Source organism: Myxine glutinosa, chromosome 9, assembly GCF_964187855.1.
Source record: "Myxine glutinosa chromosome 9, kmMyxGlut1.1, whole genome shotgun sequence".
In the NCBI taxonomy this organism is placed as follows: Eukaryota; Metazoa; Chordata; class Myxini; order Myxiniformes; family Myxinidae; genus Myxine; species Myxine glutinosa.
This window is the reverse complement of record NC_136269.1, coordinates 117,726,782-117,744,047: the sequence shown is the minus strand read 5'-3', so window position 1 is coordinate 117,744,047 and position 17,266 is coordinate 117,726,782. Positions and strand designations below refer to the sequence as shown.

Genomic DNA, 17,266 nt, shown 5'->3' with positions numbered 1-17,266 from the left:
CCAAAGCCATTTATCAACGTTTGTTAGAGACATTTGTTCAATGCAATCAGATGTTCTCTGTTGCTGAGCACCAAACCCAACACAATCCATAGTGACGTCATGACATGGACCACACATCTGAAAATAACCAAACTCAAGAAGCTCATCGTGTATCCTGTGTAAAAGATAAACGATAAACGACATCGCAACTTCCACTTTACCTCATCCAGACCAAGCCCACACATGATGGCAAAATAACATTTAACACACCAAAACACCCTCACCTCCTTCCAACCTTCTTCCCCTCCATGTGACTGCCACAGAAAACAATTTGAATAGACATAGCAATTCACCGAATTATTTAATTATCTGATCGATGCATTTGCTCTTTTCCCTAATGTGTTCCGCAACTCTACCAAACGCAGTTCATGGTATGTATATGCGTGTCAAATCGACTTGCATGTGGAAGATCAAAATTATAAATAAATGCCTTATCCATGTCTTATTCCTCCTTCTACAAAACCTCCTCCCCACCTTAAATAACCCTTTCTTCTACACCCTCCACATTCACACACAGATGCAACCACAGCAACATGTAGGGAGAAATTAAAGAGTAGGAAGAGAAGGAGGAATAATTCCTGCAGCCCACGTGACCACTGTCATGACAACGCACAAGGCAATGTCATGTGATCAGGTTAACCCATTGTGAATGGCATAGAGTGCAAGCGAAAGGAACAATGTGGGATTATTTCCCCTTCAATACCTCCCGGACAGTTAGTTGCTTTGCAGAACTCGTCTGGCCGTGTGTACCTTAACGAGTTCTCAATATGTGGATCCATTTGAGGAGCTCATGAAAGAACGAAATAACACGTGCACTCAAAACAAGCAAATATACAGAGCAAATAATCTATTGTGACAAAGTGCTATATGGAGGCCGTCAGATGTTCGGAATATGGAATTAATTGCAATATGGAGGCGCGCCAAACAAACTATACCTTCACGCAGCCTCGGCCATCGATCTTTGTTCCATTAGTAAAATCAATGTGATCCATGAGGAAGATCGAGAACAAAACATCAATGCAACACGTTCGGAGAATAGAACACAAGTCACATTTTTGAGGTTCAAAAGGAGGACAGTAGAGCACGATTTGCAGTTGAGACTAAAATTTTAAATATGTCCGTTTCTTAACACTTGACAAATCGAAATGAGTGCTCTCTGTTATTAGAAGAAATAGCTCTCCCTTTGTTAGGGGAATTAAAAGCATATTTTGTGGAGTTTATAAAATCGGACAGGAAACTATGGCAAGCCACCTTGATGTGTGCCACCACAAAAATGCAAGTTTGTACATGCAATCAAAAGGCTCAAAAGTGCTCCAAAGCCAAACATGACAACAAGGATCTACATATATAACAAGCTAATGCTGTCTGTTTGTCTTTTTGTCTGTCATAACCTGAAATAAACGCTCCAAGGAACGAAAACAAAGCAAAAGATGCTTCAAATTAATACAAACCCAAAGGAAAATTATAATTTTTTCAATCGGATTAAAATAAATAAATAAATAAATAAAATCGCACCTGTGTCCGAAGGAAGCTGTTCCGTTTCACATTTTTAATATTAAATAGGAAAAGCCGAGAAATGAACAAAACCATTTACAATTACCCTTTAGACTTTAGAGCCTATTAGAATTACGCTTTAGAACCCATTAGATTATTACAATTAAACACGGTGGGTTCTTTTTCTTCTTCTTCATTTTTGATGGATGGACGGACATAGCCAAATATTGAAATGGCTTCACCACTTAAAAATAAGGGCAACTGGGCTCACCAGGCAACAGTATGCTTGGTGGCCCACAAAATATGTAATGGAGAAGAAAGTAAATAACTATTTTGGGGTGGGGGCCAGGGGGAAGAGAGGGCAAACCCCTGATTTTTTTTAACGCAGTGAACAAACTTTTAGCCATCACGGGTGATGAAGGTTGTCGTCAGGTTTCATCGAAATCGTGTGTGTAGTTTCGGAGAATTTCCAAGGGTTTACATACAGCCTGACTGCCCCACTCACTGTTCTATTGACTGGCGGACACCACATAATGCTAATACTTAACCTAAACATGTTTTTTCCAGGTGAGCTGAAAACTGAATCCAGGTGGTGTATATGCAACAGAACACTGTCTCGATTGCTTTTCCTTTTTTAGATCTTAATATTTTTACCATGTGTTTCTACATAAAAAGCATGAGGATTAGTCATGACTATCAAACCCATCTTGAATTATCCCTCCCCAAGCCACTCTTCCTCCACATTCTCCTTCAACCTTTATCCTCTGAAACAAGATATGGCACCAGTATAGCAATACTCGGTGTACATGGTGTCGGAAATAGGAGCATTTATTACCTCCGGCACCAAAGGTGAATGGAGGTTATGTTTTCACGCATGGCTGTTTGTTTGTTTGTGAACAAAATATCTCAAAAAGTTGGGGACGGATTCGGACGAAATTTGGCAGAGATGTAGCGTATGCGACAAGGAAGAAACGATTCGATTTTGGTGAAGATCCGGATCTGGCTGGTAGAGTTTTTAAAAGTTATTCTTCACCATTGAGAGATAGGGTCAAAAACTACATATAGCACGATATCTCATGCAATCTCATGGCGAGATCTTGGAGACGGCGGCAGGGATTTTCGAAGCTCCACACGGTCTCCACGTTTTTCGAAGTTAAGTCTGTTCACAATTGTATTTTGTCGAAACTGTATTTATCTTTCGGTGTGTGAAGTTATTGTGTGCAACTTTGGTTGTTTCTCGGTGTTTATCTTTCATAAATTGATCGTCTGTTTGCCGTGTCGCGAGCAAGGCCTTGTACAGTGTGCACTGTACAACCTTGAGGCTTTGTTTTTCTCTCAGTGGTCCGTCGTTTGTGATCCAATAACTTTCGTTCTCTGTATTCCCAGGCTTTTCACCCATAGCCTACTTCCTTGTGTAAATCTCAACTCAAAAAAAAAACAAACAAAAAAAAAACATTTCCTTCTCTGTTCTCATTCGTTTATTCATTCTTATTCGTTCGTTCGTTCTTCGACCACGTGTTTCTCCCCCATTTCCCCAGATAGTTTTCACTCATTAACCTTCAATGTTTACACTTTCCCCTCAAGTTATGTATTCCATCATATTTTATAACACCTTTTTCTTCTTCTTCTTTAAAAGGCTGCTTTCGACTTGCTCACCAAATCAATTCATCCCAAAAAAAAATATCCATCTCCTATAGTGCCTTTGTTCTACATTCCCTAAACTCTCCTGCACTCCATCCTCCATCCAGCGTCCTTAAACGTATTTTTAACTCGAAGGTCACAAGAAACTCATTTTGCAATAAATGTTCGTTTCCCATAAATCGTACACTTTCAAAAATCCAATCTCACCCCTCCCCTCCAAATCTTCCCCATAACCCCTCCCCTCCAAATCTTCCCCATCACCCCTCCCCTCCAAATCTTCCCCATCACCCATCCCTTTCAAATCTCCCCCCTTGCCCCCTCCCTCCTAAACTACCCCCTCACCCCTCCCCGCCAAGACGCCCCCTCGCCCCTCCCCTCCTAGACTCCTGCCTCACCCCTCCCCTCCAAATCTCCCCCATATCCCATCCCTTTCAAATCCCTCCCCTTGTCCCTTCCCTCCCAAACTCCCCCCTCACCCCTCCCCTTCAAATCTCCCCACCCTCATTGCTTCTCAATTTCCCCCCGCTCACTCCCCCTCCTCAAAGCGTCCTCCCCGCTTCTTCCCCCTTCAAACTCTCACCTCCATCTCCCCCAACCTTCTGTCTCGCTCTTCCCCCTCCTCAAATAACACCTCATTGTGGCTCACCCAATCACCATCAAACCTTTTGTCCGCCCCATCCTTCCCTTTCTCCGAGCTATTCTGAAATCTCTGACACACCTTCAACAGCTCTCCCTACCTCTTCCACCTCTTCCACATCTTACCCTACCCCTCCTCCCCCCTGTTCTGTATCTGATGCTCCCCCTTCCTCTTCATTAACGGTATGGACCTCAAACATCCTGGGCCTTCGTTCAAACTTAACTGATCTCTCCATACAGGTTGCTTCTGTCAAACCAGACGTGATCTGCTTAACAGAAACTTTCCTCCTTTATGATGTCTCTGATTCCATAGTATCTCTCCCGGGCTACTCCCTCCTCCGGTATGATAGACCTGAGCCTCGTCCTGGAGGCGGGGTTGCTATCTTTATCAAAAACTCTCTTCCTCACTCGCCCTGCACTGCACTCTCTCCACCTCACCCCCAGGAATACCTCTGGCTACGGCTTCCCCTTCGCTCCCACCTCTTGTTCATATGTGTGCTGTACCGTCCACCAAACAGTGATGACTCCATCTACATCTCGCTGTCTGATGATATGGACCAACTTCTATCTACTCATCCCAACTCTCTCTTCCTCATATGTGGTGATTTCAACTGTCATCATGCCAGTTGGCTGGGTGTGGGTACCTCTCTCACCAGCCATGGCTCCTCAGCAAAGGACTTCTGCGACTCACTGGGACTGACACAATCTGTCAATTTCCCGACCCGGATCTCAGTCAACGGAACATCTTCTCTTCTGGACTTGGTTATGACTAACTTCCCTGAAAATGTCTGCTGCTCTTCTTCTGCTCCGATCGGATCATCTGATCATGTCCTTGTTAAAGTGGACATCTCTCTGACCATCCTCAGGGAGCCTGCTCAGCGTCGACGAGTCTGGCATTTCACTCAGGCCAACTGGCACGGTCTTCAAGCAGCCATCAATCATCTGGACTGGTCTCCCATCTCTACCACCTCTGACATCAACTCATCCTGGGAATTCTTCCAAAGTAAATTGCTCTCTCTCATGCACAGATTTATCCCATCTCGTCTTCAGTTGTCATACCCTTCCTCCCGTCCATGGTACACGGAATCTTGTGGTGAGGCTGTTGCCCAGAAACAACTTGCCTTCGTCTCCTGGAAAGCAAATCCAACGGAAGGAAATCTCTTTTCCTTTCACAAAGCCCGAAACAAGTGTGTGTCCACCCTCAGGAGAGCCAGGAAACAATATCTCTCCGTTCTCAAGACCGAACTCTCTTATCTGTCTCCCTCTTCCAAATCCTGGTGGCGTCTGGTCAAATCCGTTTCTGGTGTTTGTTCCCCCTCCATCCCCTCCCTTACCTCAAACGGCTACACAGCTGACTCCGCACATGAAAAAGCTGAATGCCTCAACTCTGTGTTTGCCTCTAAATCTTGTGTCCCAAACCCATCCCTCTCTGTACCCACCATACCCAGTCGTACCCTGCTGCTCCTGGACTCCGTGTCCTTTCCTCCTGACAAGGTGGAAAAGTTTCTGTCAACCCTCGACTCTGATTCTGCAACTGGACCCGACGGCATCAGCCCACGGGTCCTAAAATCCTGCTCTGCTGCTCTATCTCACCCTCTCTCTGTTCTCTTCACCCTCTCTTTTGCTCAAGGTCAACTGCCATCTGCTTGGAAATCAGCCAACATCACCGCTTTGCACAAAAAAGGTGCAAAAACAGATCCTAGCAACTACAGACCAATCAGCCTTCTCCCAATTATCAGCAAAGTCATGGAATCCATCATTGCTTCTGATATGAAATCTTTCCTCTTCTCCAATGGCTTGATCTCTGATCATCAATTTGGTTTCAGACCAGGTCACTCTACTCTGGACATGCTGCTTCTGCTGTCTCAACAATGGATGGAGGTCCTCAATGCCAAACAGGAAATTAGAGCTGTCTCCCTCGACATATCACGTGCCTTCGACACGGTCTGGCACCCCGCTCTGCTCACCAAACTCTCCTCCTTTGGTATCCATGGAAATCTCCACGCATGGCTGGCGGACTTCCTCTCTAGTCGTCGTCAACGTGTGGCCCTGAATGGGTTTCTCTCATCTCCTCTTCCTGTTCAGGCTGGAGTTCCCCAAGGCAGTGTTCTGGGCCCCGTGCTTTTTCTGGTCTTCATCAATGATCTCTCTGACTCTCTCGAAAATCCTCTCTATCTCTTTGCTGATGACTCCACTCTCTGCCGCTCCATTCCTCTTCCCTCAGATCGGCAGTCTGCTGCCTCCTCACTCTCTGAAGACCTGGACAAAATCACAGACTGGTCAAACAAGTGGAACATGTCTTTCAATCCTGACAAATCTCACACTCTTACTATGTCTCTCCGAAAAGATCGACTGGACAACCCTCCCATCTACTTTCTCAACAATCCTCTCCAAGAAGTTCTGTCGCTCAAGATTTTGGGTCTCACTATCTGCCATGATCTTTCTTGGGAAAACCACATTTCCAAGCTGGCCTCCAAAGCCAGTCGCCGACTGGGCATCCTCCGTCGTGCGAAGTCCTTCCTCGGCACACCTGAGCTCCTCACCACATACAAGGCTTTCATCCGCAGCTCAATGGAATACTGTTCTCCCCTATGGGCCGGTGCTCCTGCCTCACACCTAGCTCGGCTTCACGCTGTTGAAACCAAAGCTTTCAGAATTATTGGAATCTCCGCGATGAAGCTATCTCTGAGGGCCTTTCACTCACTCACCGCAGGCAGGTAGGTGGTCTTTCTGTCTTCTACCGACTCCTCTCCGGCCTTGCACCCCCAGCTCTCTCTGTGCTCTGTCCCCCAAATATTCCTACAGGTCGCACAAGATCTGCCAGCAACCCTCTGATGGTTAAACTGCCGAAATCTCGGCTCTCCGCTCACCTTCACTCTTTCATTCCTCTTTTCTCCCGCCTCTGGAACAAACTCCCTCACTCCCTTCAATCCCACTCCTCCCTCCAGGTCTTTAAAACAGCTGTTCACCACCATCTCTTATCTTCCCCCATCCAAAACCTTGATCTTTTCTACCCCCGCTAATTCACCCCAGATCCACCTTGTTTGAAATTCCAACTTCTTTCCTGGAAGTCCTGGCAGTGTCCATATGTTTTATACCTCTCCCACTGCCCCCTTCCCACGCCCCCCCCCCCCTCAAAGCCCTCGCCCTCTCTCGATGTCTCCATGTCTCTCGGTCCCTGCTCTCAAATGTTGTGTTTGTGTCCTTCCCCCTCTCTCCCCATCTTGTCTACCGCTCCCTATGTTATATGTTTTATGTGTCGGTTTGTCTTTCTGTGTGATTAATGTTCGCTCTTTCACGAGCCTCGATATTGTATACAAAAACAACAACCAAAAAAAAAAAAAAAAAAAAAAAAAAAAAAAACTTCAAAGAGTTGTGAACAGATTTGGACGAAACTTGGTGGAGAGGTTGGGGGTGTGACAAGGACGATTCGATTCGATTTTGGTGAAGATCTGAATATGGATTCGGATATGAGGATTATTTAATTTTAAGTGAGTCTTCACCATTGAGTGATAGGGCTAAAAGCAAAAAAAAATTTCCCCTTTTTTGTATAAAAGATCGAGGCTCGGGTGAGAGCTAACATTTATCACAAAAAAACAACAACTAACCGACACATAAAACATATAATAAAGGGAGCGGGAGATAAGATGGGGAGGGAGAGGGAAGCACACAAGTACAACAGTAGAGAACAGGGACATCGGGAGATCTGTGGGAGGGAGAGAGGGCTGGGGGGGGGGGGGGAGGCATGGGTAGGGGGGGGGGGGGGTGGTAGAGGTATAAAACACATGGACACTGCTAGGACTTCCAGGAAAGAAAGAAGTTGGTATTTCAAAAAATTGGATCTGGGGTGAATTAACAGGGGTAGAAAAGATCAAGGTTTTGGATGGGGGAAGATAAGAGATGGTGGTGAGCAGCTGGTTTAAAGACCTGGAGGGAGGAGTGGGATTGAAGAGAGTGAGGGAGTTTGTTCCAGAGGTGGGAGAAAAGAAGAATGAAAGAGTGAAGGTGAGCAGAGTCTTGATTTTGGCAGTTTCACAAGAAGAGGGTTGCTGGCAGTTATTGTGCATCCTGTAGGAATATTTGGGGGACACAGCACAGACAGAGCTGGGGGGGAGGTAGGCTGGAGAGGAGTCGGTAGAAGACAGACAGACCACCAACCTGCCTGTGATGAGTGAGTGAGTGAAAGGCCCTCAGAGTCAGCTTCATCGTGGGAGATACCAATGATCCTGAAGGCTTTGGTTTCAACAGCGTGAAGCCGAGCTAGGTGTGAGGCAGGAGCACCAGCCCAGAAGGGAGAGCAGTATTCCATTGAGCTGCGGATGAAAGCCTTGTAAGTGGTGAGGAGCTCAGGTGTGCCAAGGAAGGACTTCGCACGACGGAGGATGCCCAGTCGGCGACTGGCTTTGGAGGCCAGCTTGGAAATGTGGTTTTCCCAGGAAAGATCATGGCAGATAGTGAGACCCAAAGCTTGAGTGACAGAACTTATTGGAGAGGATTGTTGAGAAAGTATATAGGAGGGTTGTCCAGTTAGTCTTTTCGGAGACATAGTGAGGGTGTGAGATGTTTCAGGATCGAAAGACATGTTCCACTTGTTTGACCAGTCTGATTTTGTCCAGGTCTGCAGAAAGTGAGGAGGCTGCTGCCTGCCGATCTGAGGGATGAGGAATGGGGCGGCAGAGAGTGGAGTCATCAGCAAAGAGATAGAGAGGATTTTCCAGAGTCTGAGAGATCATTGATGAAGACCAGAAAAAGCACAGGGCCCAGAACACTGCCTTGGGGAACTCCAGCCTGAACAGGAAGGGGAGATGAGGGAAATCCATTCAGGGACACACGTTGACTACGACCAGAGAGGAAGTCCGCAAGCCATGCTTTGATTTCCATGGATACCATAGGTGGAGAGTTTGGTGAGCAGAGCGGGGTGCCAGACCGTATCGAAGGCACGTGATATGTCAAGGATATCAACATAGAGCAGGATATCTCAAAAAGTTATGGACGGATGTGGACGAAACTTGGTGAACGTGTGTGTGTGACAAGGAAGAAACGTTTCAATTTTGGTGAAGATCCGAATCCGGATCTGTTTAGTGTAATTTTTTTAAGTGATTCTTCACCATTGGGAGATGGGGCCAAAAACAATAAATAGCAGAATATCTCAAAACGTTGTGGACGGATGATTTTGATTAAATGTGATTCTCTGTTGTGATTTTCTGGTTTCAAGTTGTAATAACAAAGGGTTTATTTTTCAGTACAATAGGTTATTATAGTGAGATATATATAGTGTCCTTTTTCTGTCTTTGTCTGTCCCCATATGCCTGATCTTCATGTTGTTCTTGAACTTTTCCATGAGACAATGTAAGAACGTGCAGCTTGAGTTGGACATACTTTATATAGACCCAGCTGTAACGGCAGTGCCATTGTGCCAGGGACAAACTCAGTATGTGGCCACTTTAGATATTACCTCACAGGTCAAACTGTCAAACCATGTTCTTTTCCCGTTGTGGTTGAGGCCAAAGTGGGTTTCCAAGAGAACGGAAATTTGTTGAACTGATTGATGAAGCCCAATTAGAGACCAAGCAAGTTGTTCGAGATGTGTTTGATTGGATTGGTAAGATCGCCTTCTGCCCTGCAGTAGATGGATGTCCTTAACCACAAGCAAAAGGTTAGGGCCTTCTCTCAAGCCTTTGACACTCACTGTCTGGCACCCAGCCTTGATGTCGAAGTTGGCATCCTTGGATATTCAGGGCCCCTCCTCAAATGGTCATCCGACTTCCTCCGAGTAAAAGCAGCAGGTAGCCTTTGATAGTGTCCTTCCCCTTCAGTCTGGAGTTCCACAAAGCAGTGTCTTTGGACCAACGCCATTCTTGATCGATATCAATGACGCTATCTGATTCTCTTGAAAACGAATCGTACCATAATGCCGATGACACCACCCTGTGAGGAATGATATATCGCTCTTGAGCAAGACCAGCCACTGCTTAATCCCTTTCGTTGGACAAAACAAACCGCTCATCAGCTACCTGAAACATGACATTCAATACCGGCAAGTCACATGTTCTCAACAGCGCATGAAATCCATGATGGCTGCCTTCGCAATGCTCTGAAACAAAAGCTTTGCTATCATTGCCTTATTATATGGCCGCAAAGCCATCACAAAAAATACTGGGTTTACGGCCGCTTTAGTTGTGCCCTTTTGTATTCTTGGCTGCAGAGTCCATTATTTTCTTTTCCGGATGGAATAATAAATAGCATTAACCGTGAAATAGAGTTGACGAAAAAATACAAATTATGTAATCCACGTAGATTCTTGTTCATTTCTTTCATATTTATTTTCAGTCTCGGGTGATACATTACAGACTAGAATGGCCTCGAGCACACGTTGCAGTATTCTTTACACTGACATAGTACGTACCCCACTTCCGTAAGAAACAAGTGCAGTCATTGTGCCACACTAACTCAGGCATGTGTGAACATTGTGACAATGCGATAGTATTGGTGCATGGGATTGTGAACTGCTCGTATAAATCCGGTTACACTGGCGTACAAGCACAAGACCACAGTCATGTAGGCAGTAGGCCTGCCATCAATATGGCTGTGCTTTCCGCTGGTTTAGTGAGCTTTTTATGCCTCCGCCCCCGAAGGTGGTCGGAGGCATTATGTTTTTGGGTTATCCGTCCGTCCACATGGGCTAAACCTCGTTTTTCTCAGCAACCACATGTCCAATTGAGACGAAACTTCCAGGGTAGGAGTGACACCCATGCAGAATATTTTTATGATAATTATGATGTCAAAGGTCACATGGCTTGGCAGCCATATTGGATTGAAGGAAAATATAAAATAATTATATCTCTGAAACCGCTTACCCTATCGATGCATAATTTTACAAATATCATCTAACACCACTGTTGCCTATCGTTTGAAAATGATGTAGTCGTAGATCACATGGTTTGGCAACCATCTTGGATAGAAAAATGAACCTTATCCGATCAACACGAAACTTCACAAACGTGATCCCCCACCCATACATATACAGAGTGTACATTTTTAAGGTCATATATGTCATGTGGTGTGGTGGCCATATTAGCTTTAAAGCGGATAATTAAAAAAAAAATCCTTTATCTGAAACCGCTTCACCGATCGATGTGAAACCTGTCATGGCTGGTGGAAATGTGATACTTGAAAACAGCTGAAGGGATTTAAATCAAACTTGTTTATTTTTAGGACAGTGAACAAGGGCATCGACCCGTTGTGGGACTATGCGGAGGCATATTGGCGACAGTCGCATTGCCCTCGTTTATCAAGTGTCAGATCTATTGCTTGTACACTTATCCATATTATTTTGGCCAGTCACCAAACTCTTTATGCATGTCAGGCATTTTCACGTTGTTCATCGTTTTTTTAATTATTCACAGATATGGATTGAGAGATGTGGATTTGAAGGAAGAAAAGGGATTACTGTTTTGATGAAATATGCACCAGAAATATGCACCCATGCTGTGATATACCCCAAAAGTCACGCCCTGCAGTTTCAGAATATTCCTCTTCACTGGTCTATCTCACTATCCACACACTTTGTGTCAACTAGGTTGTGTCAGTCATGTAACATGAGCAGCACAATTATCGGAGCAGCATGGGCTCACCTGTCTCCCAGAGTGAACTTGAATGCTCTAAAAGTTACTAACATTTGACAGCCATGCACATCCAAAGCTATCTCTGATGAGTGCATTAATGGACGGATTTTTATATATCAACCTGCCCTCCCATCACCCTCCCACAATGCTGCAGAAGTTGTGTAAACAGCAACAACACACTTCTCTTCCTCTCCACCAAAACCTCAATTCAACCAATGCAACAATGCCTTTCTCAATAATTGTCCATAGATGTTAAATCCTAAAGTCAATAGACTTTTAGGCCAGTTGTATCAACAAAACCAATTATTAGATTAACACATGGCCCAGTCTTTTATTTACCCATAGTGAGGTTCTATGCTACCCATTAGTCAAAGAAAGATGTAGGGATGGTTCCACATGACAAACTAGAACGGCACTCAGTAGAGAGAATACCTCCGCCTGGTGAACAGTTTATGTTTTGGATCCCACTGATAGACCAGATCTGGATTCGGACCTGAACCAAAATCGAATCTGCTTGTTCTCGTCACCTAACCAACTCATCCACCAAGTTCATGCATAACTTGTCCATAAGTTTTTTAAATATCATGTTATATAGCGCTTTTCACCAGATCTGTCAATGGTGAAGAATCACTTGAAAAATTAAACAATTCTTGTAGCCGAATACATATTCAGATCTTCGCAAAAATCGAAACGATTCGTCCTTTTCACACACACAACCTTTCCACAACGTTTCGTCCAAATTCGTCCACAACTTTTTAAGATATCTTATTCACAAATGGAGACAAACTGACAAACAGACGGGTGAAAACATAACCTCCAACCACCTTTGGTGGCGGAGGTAATTATTGTGACCATCCATCCCTACCTTGTTTACATACTTTTTGCCACACCATCCCTACTTCCTTTTACATTTGAAAAATGGTTTTTATTACTTTTATTCTATCAAATCAGCATATGCACAGCTACTGGCAAAATTAACTTCGTAGTTATTTACATTTAGGCATACGAGGGGGATGACAGCAGTAGTGGCTAATTATAACAGCAGTATAAAAATGTCCAAGTCAGCAATGCATTGATGCACTGACAGCGGAACATGGGCTACATATACTATTGGTAAAATATGACTATGAAATGGAGGTTCAACCGGATCCACACAAAGTAATGCAAAGATGGCCTAGGGTTTTTAGCATGTTTGCCACACTTTTAGCAGATAATGTGGAGGACATCGACCTCTCTTTTTATTGCATCTCTAATACCTTATTGTTACCTCTGCCACCAAAGGTGGATGGAGGTTATGCTTTCACCCCTGTTTGTCTGTTTGTGAGCTCAAAAAAATATCTCAAAAAGCTAAAGACGGATTTGGACACGATTTTGTGGACAGGTTGGGTGTGTGACAAGGACGAATTGATTATATTTTGGGGTGTGACAAGGACGAATGGTCCAGATGCAGATCAGGCCTATCAGTGGGATACAAAATGTAAACTATTTAGCCTGGCGGAGGTATGTGCTCTACCTCGTGCCCTTCTAGTTCTGTATGCATTCCTCCCGGGTAGTGCTTGTACAGGCTAATATAGATGGGTTAAAAAAAAATCATGAAGGCCTAGATCAACTGATATCTTGCATGCGAATAACAAAATGAAAAGAAAAAGCTAATTTTGTCATTCTCTGCTATCCAGCAAACATCTCGCGTGTCGGAACTCACAACATCGTACCCAAAAAAATGTCATTGGCATATCTTTCTCCACCCCACCCTCCCTTGAAGTGTTACATGAACACTTGACAATAAATGTGTCATGTATCGTCTCAGATGAAGACCACTCTGTGGTGATATTGTCAGACCTGCACCTTTGTCTATTAGACAACCTCATCGTTTTGATGTGCATTCTGCTTCCCTCACAGGTGTATTCTCCCAGCTTTACTGATTTTCTTTACGAGGGCAATTCTTTTCGGTCATAAGCTGAGGCTGGCTCTGTCATCAGTTAAGTGGTGACATCATCGCGGTTTCGACGCCAAGTGCAGGACCTTTTAAGGTTTTTTTCTGGTGCATCTCCGGAAGCTATTATGACTACTCAGCTTATCTATAAACATCGTATTAATGAGTCAAACCGAGGGTGGTTCTTCCTCAAATGGAGTGATCATTGGTCGTCACACCACTCAGCATAAATGATGATGTTATTGTTTAAAGATTAATTATACAAATAAAAAATTACGACAAGGTAAGAATATTTAAAACACAATAAAAAGGATATTAATGCATGGAGATGGAGAGGGGTGGCTGGCCGAGTGGGGGCATGGCTCTGGCACACAGATCTGCAATTCCGACATGCAGCCATCAACGATGTAGCTCCTTGATATCTCTTCCCTCCCCCCCCCCCCCTCCCCCACCCCCCATTCCACACATCGCACCTGCCTTTATAGCCTCTGGCCTCCACCTCATCCATGACCATACCACACCCCTCCTACTCGCCATTTTCTGAAGGTCCATTTGATAGGTGGAGGACCGCCCCTCCTACGAGTCACGTCGGGATGGCCCTCCTCCTTTATTGGACGAGTGTGGTTTTTCCCTTGCAGACTAGTGCCTCACAACCTTCCCAGACAATATAAATGGCATTAAAGACAGATTGCAGAGGGTGGAACATTAAAGGCTCAAATGGTTGGTAGTTTTTACACACATACATTAGTCTGTCGAGGCAAATATATACGTGTGTGTGTGTGTGTGTGTGTGTGTGTGTGTGTGTGTGTGTGTGTGTGTGTGTGTGTGTGTGTGTGTGTGTGTGTGTGTGTGTGTGTGTGTGTGTGTGTGTGTGTGTGTGTGTATATATATATATATATAGTTGCGGTTTTGGGAAACCACTAAAAAGTAATGGCAACCACCATCCAGCTATCTCCGTGCTGCGGGCTTGTTCGAGAAAACTGTCCAGGGCTATACAACAACAACAACAACAACAACAACAACAACAACAACAACAACATTCATTTGCATCACATTGCCTGTTACCAGCTTTACCCATGTGTAATGACAAACAACGTCACAATCTCTAGGACATATTCTTTATCTAATGGCCGATTGGTACGTCCAAACCTCTGAGCAAAGCAGCCGTCACTTCTAGTTATAGTTTCACTTCCTAGCAAGTGCATGTACAGTATTTTTTTTTTTTTTTTTTTTTGTATACAAGATCGAGGCTCGTGAAAGAGCTAACATTAATCACACAAAAAGTCAAACCGACACATAAAACACAAAAATAAGGGGAGCGGAAGACAAGTTGGGGAGAGAGGGGGAAGGACACAAATACAACATTTGAGAGCAGGGACATCGGGAGAAATGTGGCAGGGGGAGGGCTTGGGGGGGATAGTCAGGTTCACTATGTGAACAAATATAATTTCGTTCAAAATTTTGGTAGATTAGCAAAACTATACATTTTTGGAATATTCAGAGCATGAGGAATCCAAAAATTAATGTTTACATTTGCGTAGACACCTTTGCGAAAATGACACTCAGGACAGTGATGAAGATAGTCAGGTTCACTATGTTAACAAATATAATTTCTTTCAAAATTTTGGGATTAGCAAACCTGTACATTTTTGGAATATTCAGAGCATGGAGAATCTGAAAATCAATGTTAGCATTTGCACAGACACCTGCATGGCCGCCATTTTGGATTTTGAAAATGGCCGCCATAAAATACATATTTTGCGCGATCTCGGCTTCTAGTCAACCTAGAGACTTAATTAAATATGCTAATCCTATGTTTTCTGGGTCAAGGAATCCAATAAAGGCCTCAAAATAGTGCTCAGGATTATAGAAAAGCAACAAACAAAGGTAATTTAAAACCATTGTCTTTATATTTGTGATATAACTGTATTACATACATGATATTGCAAGTCCTTTGAAGTTATAGGTTGTTATAGGAAGTTATAGGTAGTATCAGATTGAACTATAAGTCCTATACACAGGATCTACGAGGTCTATACCGTTCAGGAATATGCTTTACAGATCTTCATCACTGTCCTGAGTGTCATTTTCGCAAAGGTGTCTACGCAAATGTAAACATTAATTTTTGGATTCCTCATGCTCTGAATATTCCAAAAAGGTATAGTTTTGCTAACGTACCAAAATTTTGAACGAAAAAACATAGTGAACCTGACTAGGAGGTGGGAGAGATATAAAACACATGAACACTGCAAGGACTTCCAGGAAAGAAGTTGGAATTTCAAAATAAGTGTATCTGGGGTGAATTAGCGAGGGTAGAAAAGATCAAGGTTTTGGATGGGGGAAGATAAGAGATGGTGGTGAACAGCTGTTTTAAAGACCAGGAGGGAGGAGTGGGATTGAAGGGAGTGGGGGAGTTTGTTCCAGAGGTGGGAGAAAAGGGGAATGAAAGAGTGAAGGTGAGCAGAGAGCCTAGATTTTGCAGTTTAACCATAAGAGGGTTGCAGGCAGATCTTGTGCGACCTGAAGGAATATTGGGGGGACAGAGCACAGAGAGAGCTGGGGGAGCAAGGCCAGAGAGGAGTCGGTAGAAGACAGAAAGACCACCAACCTGCCTGCGGTGAGTGAGTGAAAGGCCCTCGGAGTTAGCTTCATCGCAGGAGATTCCAATGATTCTGAAAGCTTTGGTTTCAACAGCGTGAAGCCGAGCTCGGTGTGAGGCAGGAGCACCGGCCCAGAGGGGGGGAACAGTATTATATTCCATTGAGCTGCGGATGAAAGCCTTGTATGTGGTGAGGAGCTCAGGTGTGCCAAGGATGGTTGGTAAAGTGCCAAGGATGGATGGTATGGTTGGTAAAGTCACCACAAAAGGAGATCAAAGCTCACAGGTCTGCCTTGCTTCACAAGCATCAGGCGGTGGTTGCTTTCGCAAAGCCACGCACACGATGTAGCCGATGTTTGCACTCAAAATAAAGATCCCAGAAACGTGTACATGCTATACACAAGATCTCCAAGAAAACTCATAATCATTTGCAAACATGTTTCTCTTGAATGGAAAAAATAACTGCGTTGTAAGTGAGAAGGTCATCCTTAGCTTCAAAACATCTTCAAAACCTCATTGAAAGTTTTTGTAACTTAATTTCAAATTCGACAGGTTACCATCAGCTTCAGAACATTTGCTGCGATATGTGATCAACTTAATCCAATTGTCCAAAATATCAACAGCTTTGGGTCACGTCGGTGAGCACTCAACTTATAAATATGTGAGCAAGAGCACATCAGGGGAGCTTGATAACAATTTGGGGGAGGAAGGGTGGCATTGGCAGAGGCGACGCTAGCTTCCAAAACGATTCGGACCATGAGTCGCTTCAAACTTCAGATTCCCCCACCCCAATAAAACATTTAGCACAGTGGCACATGCAGGAAAAAAAAATAGGCTAATCGTTATAAAGTGGCCTATCATAGCCATGGGGGTAAAATAGATTTGGGGTACAGCAAGAAAACATTTGGGGCACATACCCCATGGGCTAGTGCCCAACAATGCCCCTGGGCACCGGTATTGGTACAAGAAAGCTTGCCTCATCCAAGCTGTATAGACTTTACTTTTCGGCACAGACCAGTTGAATTTTGTTCCCATTTTCTGGCTCCACTATGTCCTTGTGGGCAAAAATGGAAATGCAACCATGATGAGTTCAACAGGTGCAGTTTATGGGGCAGTTCACTACATCAGCATCTCAGCAACGTCCCAAAACCAGGGAAGCTGAAGATGAAATTTGCAATTCATATTCAATTTAAACTCACTCAGATAGGCATTTATTAAATTGACAGATACGACAATCGCGCATCTTAAACTGAAAGGCCCTTATGAATAGAATTAGGAAAATGAAATGTCAGACAAGTT

At 44.1% G+C, this 17,266-nt stretch overlaps 1 protein-coding gene across 3 annotated transcripts in view; it reads right to left on the bottom strand.

Annotated features, from left to right (window-relative positions):
* LOC137435048 (echinoderm microtubule-associated protein-like 2) overlaps positions 1–17,266 on the bottom strand; it is a 171,386-nt gene that overhangs the window by 136,871 nt on the left and 17,249 nt on the right. The gene's annotated exons all lie outside the window — the stretch shown is intronic.